Genomic DNA, 11,617 nt, shown 5'->3' on the forward strand with positions numbered 1-11,617 from the left:
ATAGCTAGGATGCCTCGTAGATATCTTGTAAAGGAAGAAGTCTTTGTTAAACTAGGTAGAAAAGAGTCCATATATGGGTTATGCCTGACTCTTAGAAACCCTAGCTGTTTGACTATATAAAGTCGGGCTAGGTGCCCTCGATGGGCAGACAATCTCTTGTGTAATCGATATACACATTACTGAAATTATAGTAGGATGTAGGTATACCTCCATGAGAAGGGTAGACGAACCTGAGTAAATCTTTGTCTCGCCGAGTTCTGACTAGATTGTCGTCGATATCACCATGAGGCTCCCTCTCTCCCTCCATTCCAATCGATCTACATGATGATACCCGTCTCGAAGAATACTCGACAGTTTGCCCCCACTGTGGGGCTCATGGTTGCCAGAAAAGATATTCGGCATAAAATTCTCGGCGAGATTTGCAACGATCAACCCATCTCCACGGATTGGTAAAACTACCCGATCGTCATCGATTCAGCGAAGCGGCTTCTTCCAATGATAGAAAAACATAAATATCCAGGGATGTTGTGGCCTCCATCTTTTAGAAAAAAAATTCGCAACTTAATTGAAAACACGAGGCATGGTACTGATATTTGCACAAACCGACTAATGTTCTGAACAATAACTAAGTATAAAGGTTGTGAAGACAGGTTTCAGAATTTTTTTTTACATTGGTACGTAGATAATAGAATGGAACATAGTAAGATTACTAGTTAGGTGCCCGTGCGTTGCTTTGGTGCAACAAAAGATTGTAAATGCGATATAGTTATTGCTTCCGACATTAAAATAACATAAGAATAATATTATGCCTCATTTTTTTAGAACATCAAACTCATGTTATCAAATCAACATGGTCACATTCATGCTAAATGCACACGGCCAAACAATCTAGGATGTGGTTAGACCAGATGCAATCCGGTTTGAGATATACGAGTTGGTGTATTCGTATCTCTGTTTACTTGAACAAAAGTAAAACCAGAAAAAACCCTAGTAAGATCATCCATCTGCTAAAGGATAGGCATAATACTTGATCCATCACTTGCTCTGGAGTTCCATAGATTCAGCAGCACTTGTGAGTCAGATTCCAGGTCGACAAAGCGCAAGTTCAGATTTGAAGCAACCTGAAGAGCATCTCGGCATGCTACTGCTTCAGCTGTCAAGGCATCGAGAATGGAAGCATGCTACACAACTATATTACGAACGCGACAAGCAAGAACAAATAACGAAGAAGAAATCACAACACGAGAACACACGGATTTAACGTGGAAAAATCTCTCAAACAATGAGAGCAAAAAACAACGGGCGCCAGCCAGCGAAACTTCGCTATATAGGGAGTGTTTACAACACTAGGGAGATTCTACAGATGCAACTCGTCTCCAAAACAGAGGCTACAAGGGGTATATATAACATGATCATTAGGTCAAAACAGATCCGTATTGGGGACCCCGAAAGTTCCGAGCTCAAGGCTGGAAGTTCCGCTAATTTCTCGAAGAGTAACAAAGAGCACCCGGAGGTACGGCCGGATGTTGGGGCGGAAGTTCCGGTGCCTGGAGAATTTGGATCACAACTTCAACAAACTCCACCTTGAGACAAATTTCTCCTTGCAGCATGAACAACAAGTACTCATGAATCAACAAAGAAAACACTTTCAGTGCTAACAGCCAGTAGGGGCTAAACAATTATACCAACAAAGTTTGAGCATAGCTCAAACTTAGCAATAGGAACAGGCTTTGTCATCATACAAGCAAGATTATCATGAGTGCTAATCTTGCATACCTTCAATTTACCTTGTGTAACAACATCGCGAACATAATGGTACTTGATATCAATGTGCTTTGTTCTCTCGTGGAGCATCTGATTTTTAGTAAGGTATATATCACTTTGATTGTCACAAAACATGTTAATGCAAGAAACATCCTGACATAGCTGAACATATAAACTCTTCAACCAAACAGATTCTTTGCAAACTTCAGCAATAGCCATATATTCTGCTTCGGTTATAGATTGAGCAACAACTGGTTGCAGTATTGCCTTTCAACTGACAGCACATCCACCTACCGTGAACACATAACCTGTGAGGGATCTTCTCTTATCCAAGTCGGCAGCAAAATCTGAATCCACATAGCCTGCGAGTCCCTCATCAGTCTTGCCAAACTTCAAGCAAGCATTGGATGTGCCAAGGAGGTACCTAAAAATCCACTGAACAGCTTTCCAATGTTCTTTACCGGGATTAGCCAAGTAACAACTAACCAAACTCATAACATATGATAAATCAAGACGTGAACAAACCATGTCATACACACTACAAGAATTTACACGAATTATGACGTTCTAACAATAACGTTCTAGTAAACTGTCATGTAAACTAAGAAATCCTGCCGATTTGGTTTACATGGTCGGAAATCCCATGGGCCTCGGGAATATGCTGTCAGAGCGGCTCTTTCCATCTCCGCCCTTATGGGATGACTTCTTACGATCCGGCGCCTTGTGTCAGACGCGCTCGACATTTTTGTTAGTTCCACTGACCTGGGGCCCCCATGCAGGGTACGGAAGGACGCGCGTCCTAACCACATACTATCGTGTGTCCAGAACCGCCGCTACATCTCCAAGGGACCCCACATGTCAGGCCCGCACCTTGTTTGACGAGCGCGTGCGTTATTAATTTGCTCCAGACGACTGAGCCTGCCCGTCAGACCATACCACACGTGTCCTTACAAACTGTCCCACGTGTCCACTCTGTTCACGCGTGGGCCCGCATGATCAGTCCGTCCAACCTGGTGGACCCACATGCAAGGTACGGAAGGACGCCCGTCCTTCCAACGTACCACCGCGTGTCTAGATCGGCCTCTACATCCACAAGTGATCCCACATGTCAGCCTTTCACGCTTTTTGACTAGCACGTGCGTTATTTGCACCATACGACTGACCTCTCTTGTCAGACCTGTTGGAGATATGCCCTATAGGCAATCATGTGATGATGTTATTTCCTATGTATTCATGAGTTATTGTTATTATCCTTGAACATCATCACTGATATGTATCAATAAATACGTGATTTGTTTGTGAGACTATGTATTCTATGATGTTGTTATAATGGTTCCTAGTTATTGAGGTTATGCGGACACATAACCTAGACTAGCAATGTGAATCAGTATGATGACTATGTTTCACAAGTCACAGGGCAAGGTGTTGATTGTTGAGTCGGACAGACCCGCACCGAGACACAACAAGATGATTGTCATTTGTTAGTCTCAAGTACAATGTATATACCAGTCCTAGACCTGAGGTCATTGCATGAGCTTTGGATGTGAATCGGCCTACTTAGAGGTTGCCAAACGCTACTCCGTAACTGGGTGGTTATAAAGGTAGCTTTCGGATTTGCTGAGAAGCATGCTGCGAGTCATGGTTGATCAAGATGGGATTTGTCCCTCCTGTTCGGAGAGATATCTCTGGGCCCTCTCGAGTGATCAGATTCGGAAAGCATGGCCATGCGACTTGGGTTAAGTGTTAACCCGTTCGGGAATCTGTATCACAGGAACGAGAAGAGGTTCGAGCTATCCACAAGGATGACAAGCACTCGCCTTGAGCTCGACACACATATCGTGAGGCAAAAGGAATGTTGCATATGACACATTGTATGGTTCGTCAATATACCTTGTGGTTACTCGGGAGTTGGCACGTGCTGCTAGGCGCCGCTACCAACTATCGACTTGAGTCGGTGCCAGCGGACGAGTAAGGTGTTACTCGGACCCGCAGTCCGAGGTCGTAGTTGTGTGCGTCTGACTGTGAACCTGTAGGGTCGCACGCTTAAGGGGATGGGACCGAATTGGATTGGATCCAACTCGTATCGAGCTTAGACTCCTAACGGGCCTCAAGTGTTGAAGCCCACCAGGGAGGTCTATATAAGTGTTGGAGGCGTACCCGGTTAGGGTTACAACAGTCCAGACGCGAGTTAGACTCGGCCGTCACGCCTCCACGCCCAAAGCCTTGCGATCGGATCTAGCAGTCCGCCGCACGGAGTTCCTCCCTGTACGTGTGGATACCTCGGAGGCGCTGCACCTGCAGCGCTTGGACGAACTGTTCGTGGGATCGGCGAGGTGGAGCGGGCTGTTCGACTACTCGGTATCGACGCGCTACATCGACTCTAATTACGCTACGGGTCTGCGCGTCTAGTGGTAATCTCGTGATCCATTATCTACAGCATTGATCCGGGCGGAAGCGGTAGAAATTTTATTTTGTGCTAGCGTAGCATACCGCGTTCCCCAACAAGACCCGACCACACGTGTCCTTACAAACTGCTCCCTCGTGTCCACCCCGTTCACGAGTGGGCCCGCATGGTCAGTCCGTCCAACCTGGTGGACCCACATGCAAGGTACGGGAGGACGCACGTCCTCACCACGTACCACGGCGTGTCCAGATCGGTCTCAACATCCCCAAGTGATCACACATGTCAGGCTTCCACCCTTTTTGACTAGCACGTGCGTTATTTGCTTGCACCATATGACTGAGCCCGCCTGTCAGACCCGAGCACACGTGTCCTTACGAACTGCTCCCACCTGTCCAGAATATTCATGTGTGGCCCCGAATGGTCAGTGTGTCCAACTTGGTGGACCCACATATTAGACGGGACAACCTGTCAGAGTAAGGGGACGCAAGTGTCCGTTTCCTGTGGTTCCTCTTGGGTCGGCATGTCACTGGAAGAGCCCCCTTCAAGACACGCGTCATTTTTTGTGTGGTCTCGTGAGAGAACCTCATGTATGGTTGGGAACATATGTCAGACTTTTTTTTAGCGGTAGCATATGGGCTGATGTTAAGCAAGTTTGGGCCAGTTTTGGAAAGCATATGGGCTGACGTGCAAAACTTAAGGGGCTGGGGTTGTCAGGGATTGCAATTACTATGGGCTAATATGTGATTGAACAGTAGTTCTAGCAATAATAAAATTGAAGTTCTCCACAGAAATTAGTGCAATGGTTTCTTTCCAAATCTCAAGCTAAACTCACAGACAAACAGGATTTGTGCTGAAAAGTAACAAAGCAACTACTAGATCTAATGTTTTTGGGTTTTTTAGTTGATTGTAGCAAATCTGGCAATAGAATTCTGAATTAACTAAAGAAACAAACACTTAACTGAAGAACTGAACTTCCTGACGAACTAAACTGAACTTCTGAAGAAACAGACACTAAACAGAGCAGATCTAGCAGTGACTGAGACAGGGATTAGACAAGCAAGGGGTTTTCGAAAAGAAGAAGGATTATGAGAAGATCTAGAGAATATTGACAGCAAGATTATAGACAACAAAAACGTTTCAGATCAGGGAGAAATAGCATAGCATGCCAGCACTAGATCAACACAACAACAACTAATTGAAGTAACTAGAACACAAATTCACTAACAGAACTTCCTGACAGAACTAAGGCTGTGTTTGGTTGAGAAAATCAAGTGGAACGAAGTGGCATGGTTCCAGTTTTGAAGGTGGTTCCAGTGTTTGGTCGAGAGAATAGGCAGAATTGGAATGGATCGAGATGGTTCCACCGAGAGGAATATACCTGTGATATGCGTAACGCACCGGTTCCCCCGAAAAGAAGGAATCATCTCGTTCCACGGTTCCCCCTCTCACGGGCGAAAAAAAGACTCCCGGCGCCCTCAGCCCTCTCTTTCTATTCTCACCCGGCGGCCGCCGGCCGGCGCTCTCTCTCCCGCCACCACCTCCTCCTCCTCCTCCCCCTCGTCAGCGACTTCTCCGAACCCGCATCCTCCTCCACCCCCTTCCATCCAGACCGCTGTGCCCCTGCCCAGCGGGGAACTGCTGCCTCGTTCCTAGGCCTTGATTTCCAGGACCGCCGGACGAGGACGGGGAAGTGGGCGGCCAGCTGCTGTGCTGGGACTGCCTGCAGCGGGAGGAGCACGACGGCTGAGCGATGCTAACGAGTGGAAGCAGGTCGCTGACAGGGGAGAAGAGGACGAGAGGAGGCGGAGGGCGCGGCCGCGGTGCGGAGCCTCGAGTGGATGGCCTCGCGATGGTGGTGGTCGCAGAGGCCGACGCGGCGCAGTGCGCGGTGCCAATGGCGACGGCGACGTGTATGGCATCGTGACTCGTTCAGGCTGAGTCTACATCAATAAACGACAGAACGAGCAGATGAAACAGGTAGTACAGGCCTACAGGAACATAGTGATTTGCTTCACGGGTGTTCATACGTCTGCGATGGTTCAGTGCGTTGCAGTAGTTCTCTTTGATCGGGATGGAGACAAGGGATAAACCAATGTGAATTGGCGAGTTTTTCATACAAAACGATATCAGCATGCATCTGTACGTAGGCATCCAAAATTCAGTATACTGTTGCGGTATGTGGTTTTATACTATTTTCATATATATGCTAGTCAAGATTATACATGTTCTGTTAGTGAAGGTTGAGTGCATCTTTACCGTCTCATTTCATATCCCCAACCAAACAAAAAATGAACCCATTCCATTTCATCCTCTCAACCAAACAAAATACATAGTTATTCCATCTTCTTAACCAAACGACAAACTGGAATCTAATGGAACGGAATGGAACGGAACGAATGGTTCCATTCCATTCCACCCCACTCTGGAACCAAACACAGCCTAACTGAATTTCCTCCCAGGAATAGATAAAACAAAATCAACAAGTAATCTTACGAGCAAACACAAGCAATAAAGTTACTTCACACGACAGAATTGAGTTGTAGACAAGGTTTAGCATACGAATTCAATAGTAGGTTATAGCAAGATTAGCAAGAACAACTAGGACAGGAAAGGACTAAAGAAAGGGAAGAGTAAGGGCAGAGTTTACAGAATTTCTTGCAGCAGCAGGGATTATGGGACAAGGAAGGTGATGATCTAGCTTAACAACTCTAAGATTACGGTGTAGATGCATCCAAATCAACCAAGAACAGCTCCAGATCTTGCCAGCTGGCCCTCCTCCCTTCTTCTCCTTTCTTTCCCATGTTCTGGATCTCAACCACTCCCCTCTCTCCTGGCTTCTGTCCCGATGGAAGGGAGGTGCACCCCCTTTTATGCTCTTCTCCTTGCTCTCTCTCAGAGGCTGTCACCATCACCTTTTGAATTATGCACCCAGCCAATTGCTTTAGCTAGCTTGACACCGAAGAAGATCCCTACTTTAACCTCCTTTTTGCTTGATCACCCCTTCCAGCATCATCTTCCTCTCTGCTTTTCTTTTCTTCTCTTTTCTGCTTTGCACTTTTTGCTTCATGATGTAGTAGGAAGTAGATTTTGGTGCCTTATCGCACCCTATTCTGCAAAAAGACATGCAATGCTGTAAAAGACAAATTTGGCCCTTTTTGGTTGAATTCAATCAAATTCAAATGATTCAAATTCAAGCATGATCAACATCAAAAATGTTTGAAATTTATTTAAAAATATGTACTGATCAATATGTCAAGTAGGCTTCATGTACAATGGTGGGCCTTAGCAAGATTGGACCGAATCATCTATAATGGCGGGGCTTGCACCTATTCGGCCATATGGGCTGAAGTGCGAAATAAGAGTTTCGGCAATATTGGATCCAATGTTTTGTCGGGTTTCAACCAATTCCTCGAGGTCGTAAATCGGCAAAAGTGCGAAATAAGAGTTTGGGCCAGATTGGAGGGGCATGTGGATATTACTACTTTGTATTAGAGAATGCCTATTTTATTGTCCCGATAATCAAGTGAATACCAATCGAGGATTGCACATGCAGGGCTATTTTGCTGGAGCTTGGGTTGGGTATATATGTAGCAAAAGAACACAAATTTGCAATTTAGATGTTGTTAAACCAAGTAATCATCCAAACAAGATTCTAATGCCTTAGTTGCTGAACAAGATGAAATTGAGAACTAGATAGACACACAAAGGAATCTAATTTGCTGCAAGTAAGGATTTAGAAAACAACACTTGATTTCAGGATGCCCGTGGGCATCCATTATCCATTACCCTATCCATACCCGTTCAGTTGGGTCGGTACGGGCAAAAGAAAAATATTCTACCCATACGAGAACGGGGAGGGTGTGGGTTTTACCCGTTAAAGGCGAGGGCAGGAATGGGTATCCACGTTTCCCAAATCGATCCGCAAATCTCTCTCTCCAACTCGCTACATCCCGTCCATATCGCCGCTCTGCAACTCGATCTGTCCCCGAATCGCTGGATCCCGTCCCAAATCGCTCGTCCCTTAATCCCCAAATCATCGATCCCATCTTATCCCGTCCCCAAATTGTTGGTTCAGTCCAATCTCGTCCCCCAATCGTGTCCAGCTAGGGTTCTACTACTTCGGCTAGCAGTGAGCGGAGCAGCGCCCCAGGCGAGCAGTGAGCGAAGCAGCAGCTGAACAGCTTGTCTTCCTGGCGAACCGAGCGGAGCAGCGCCCCAGGCGACCAGCGAGTGGAGCAACAGCTGAACAGCTCGTCTTCCTGGCGAACCGAGCGGAGCAGCAGCCAGGGATTTTGGGGATTTTTTCCATGGATCTGCATCAAAGATTTTTCTTCTTCTTTCTCATGGATCTGTATCGGATTTGGGTGTTCTCTTTGTGTTCGGTTTGATCTCGGTAAATGATTTTGATAAATCTCTGTTGATTTGTCCTCGAAAATAATAATACTAATAATCTATGTTGATTTGATTAGCTTTTTTTTTACAACTGTATTCGATTAGCTAATTGCATTGGATTGCTCGAGTATTTTGTTTCCTTTACCCATATTACCCAATTATTCACTGGATATGGGTAAACTGGGCAATGGGCATTACGGGGAGGGTAAATACAGGGAAGTTTTAGTTTGGGTATGGGGAAGGCAATGCACAAGTTAAGCCATACCATCCCCAATGGCATCCTAAACTTGATTTTGTCTCAACTCTTACAACACAAATTGGGATGAACAACATATGAGTGAAGAACAATCCTAGATTTTCTCTTCGTTCTTTCTTGCACACACTTTTCTTTGGACAGTTCTTTTCTTTTGGCTTTTTTACAAACTTTCAACAATGGACTGGGATCTGGACACACCCTTTGGAATACTCACAAGATTTGCAAAGGAAAAACACAGTAATCTCAATCACGAGCTGAAACTTTGGAGCAGCAAATAAACATGAACAGATCTGACTTTTGGTGGTGGAAAACAAACTGGAACTCAGATCTAACAAGTACCAATGGATAGAGCATGAAAAGATCTTTCCAAAAAGTACAAGAACACCAAAAACGGACTCGGGATTACAAAGATAAACACGATTTGGTGGAGGAGACAGATCTGAAAACGGTGACGGAAACATACAAAAAGGAAGAACATATGATGGGGAAAAAGCTCAGCAACCAAAACAAAAGATTTATTGGACAAGAACTCGATAAAACTCACTAAACAACAGATCTAAGGGTGCAAAAGGCTAGGTAAAAGTAATATTTTTGTGGGGTAATTTTCTGGACTATAGGAAGAACAAGAACATGAACAAAACTAGGGGTACAAGATCCTACCGTGTCAACCGAAACTCTCATACCAATTGATGTGGACGCGCTCGATCTTCACGACGTAGAATCTCCACGAGCACGATAACTAGCGCCATCTGAGGGATACGATGATGAACACCAACTCCAACCAACGACACTCTTGGGTACCTAGCTGCGAACAACCAAGATAATAGTGCAACCTGACGATCTTGATGCCAACCACCGCCTATGCAATGACCTGCAGCAATTATTCGCCCAACCACACTCTAAGTTTTGAATCCACACAACCACGCACGAAGTTGGAATTAAGCACGAAAAGACTGCCGTCGAACGACCGCTTCTGCAATCTCACAAGGTAAGTTTTACATGAGCAAAGGGGTAGACAACTCTCAAACAAGATTGGGGTTGCTCATGGCTAACCTATTCTGAAATAAAATTGCCAAAGAGATGCGGCTGAAATGGAGGAATGTGTATTTATACTAGGAACAACCATGCTAGCTTATGTGTGAAACCAGTCCAAAGTGTGAACTCAAAAGGGTACTAACCAGCATAGAGTGGGGGCACCCACATGGAGTCTCGCGCATCATTAATAACTTCAACAACTTACCTTGGAACTATCATATTTTTTCACTCAAGGCTTCAAATGACGTGCAGTTTGATTTTTCTGAAAGTAGACTTTATATGTTGTCCATCTTCAATCTCCAAATGTGCTTGACACGTCCATAATCATGCACAATGGTGCAATAAGGTTGGGAAGAATTCTGGAGCTGCTCGTGCATCGTTTGATGATCAAGGCAGCATGCTTGACTTCGTGTCATAAACCCAAGCACAAGTAGCACACTAAACTTAGGTAATATAAAGTTCTCATTGATATCATTAGAGCAGCAAGAAGCGAATTCACCTCTTGTTGTATTTGTTTAGCATGGCTCCTTGTCATGGGATCCAAATATAGTTTTTTTTTATGTTTCAACTTTTAGCGGTGATTCTTCTCGAGGAAAATATGATGAAAAAGGTGAACCACGGATGTCCTCATCATGCACATCAGTAATTAGGCATTTAAATTGGAAAAATTCTTGTTGAGAACGAATCCAAAAACAACAAAAACATGAGGATTCGCTTGTTAACCACTAAGCGACGTGCTAAACAAGTAATAGCAATCACATGAATAAATTTCATCAAATTACACGGCCACCCACGATCAAACGATTTTGTATAGTAGAAATATTAATGATCGCCAAGAACCAAAATCACACCCAAAAATCAAATCTGTACGTCCAAGAAGAAAAAATCACAGCAAAAATCTGTGGTGGCAGAGGTTGATGTGACGGTGGCGAACGAGATCGAGGTGCAGGGGCTGAGGAATCGACGCCAGGATCTCACCGGTTCGCGGCGATGTAAACTGGTGGGGACGGGGATGGGTCACCTCCCGCCCCCATGCAATTGGCCGCCGCCGACTGGTCCAACTTCCTCGAGGACCAGGAGCACTCACGGGCGCGGCCTGCTCGCATGCGATGGTGCAGACGGCAATCGGGGCGGGTGACAGAGGACAACCATTGCTGGATCAGCGGATGGGAGAGAAAGACGTGGGGGAAGAGGACATCGGCGCCACCGCCGGGCAAGGACGCGCCGGATCTCGACGAGGGTCCGCACAGAGAGGCTAGATCTCAAAGAAGAGCGGCAGCGAGATCTCGAGGAGGCGGCAGCGAGATCCGGAGAGTGGCGGCGCCCGCGACTGGATCTAGACGAGAAGAGGCATTTACGGATTTACAGATAGGTCCACTTGTTTTGGAACAACTGACATGCTTTTTACAGCAGAGCAGGCCCGTGCATGTTTCTAACACTGTGTTTGGATGTAAAAATTGGAGCTTGGAATTGCCCATCCGGAATTTGAAGAGCCGAATTCCAGCATTTGGATGTTCCTGGCATTCGCGTGCGGCATTCCAAACCAATTCCGAGTCTCCTCCCGCGCGCCTCCACTTACTTTCCCGCGATACCGAGGGGTTTCACTCGGTTTTGGTTGGAATTGGCTCCCGCGTACCGGTTCGAACAGAACAAGAGACAGAGCGAGTGAGGGAGGAGAGGAGAGGAGGAGAAGAGCACGGAGCCACTCGCCCCGGTGGCGGCGACGACGCAGGTACGCCCCTCCCCCACCGTCCTCCTCCACGTTC

General features: G+C 46.0%; 2 long non-coding RNA genes across 2 annotated transcripts; both read right to left on the reverse strand.

Moving 5' to 3' along the window:
* Positions 1 to 1,290: 1,290 nt before the first annotated feature.
* On the reverse strand, positions 1,291 to 6,012 carry LOC112268597. The gene is made up of 2 exons (XR_002959914.1): positions 5,547 to 6,012; positions 1,291 to 2,199 (listed from the first exon to the last, which is right to left on the reverse strand). It is a non-coding gene; the product is annotated as an uncharacterized LOC112268597 (long non-coding RNA).
* Positions 6,013 to 6,447: 435 nt separating this feature from the next.
* Positions 6,448 to 9,977, reverse strand: LOC112268598. Its single transcript, XR_002959915.1, has 2 exons — positions 9,477 to 9,977; positions 6,448 to 7,278 (listed from the first exon to the last, which is right to left on the reverse strand). It is a non-coding gene; the product is annotated as an uncharacterized LOC112268598 (long non-coding RNA).
* Positions 9,978 to 11,617: the final 1,640 nt, after the last annotated feature.

This window comes from Brachypodium distachyon, chromosome 4, assembly GCF_000005505.3.
Source record: "Brachypodium distachyon strain Bd21 chromosome 4, Brachypodium_distachyon_v3.0, whole genome shotgun sequence".
In the NCBI taxonomy this organism is placed as follows: Eukaryota; Viridiplantae; Streptophyta; class Magnoliopsida; order Poales; family Poaceae; genus Brachypodium; species Brachypodium distachyon.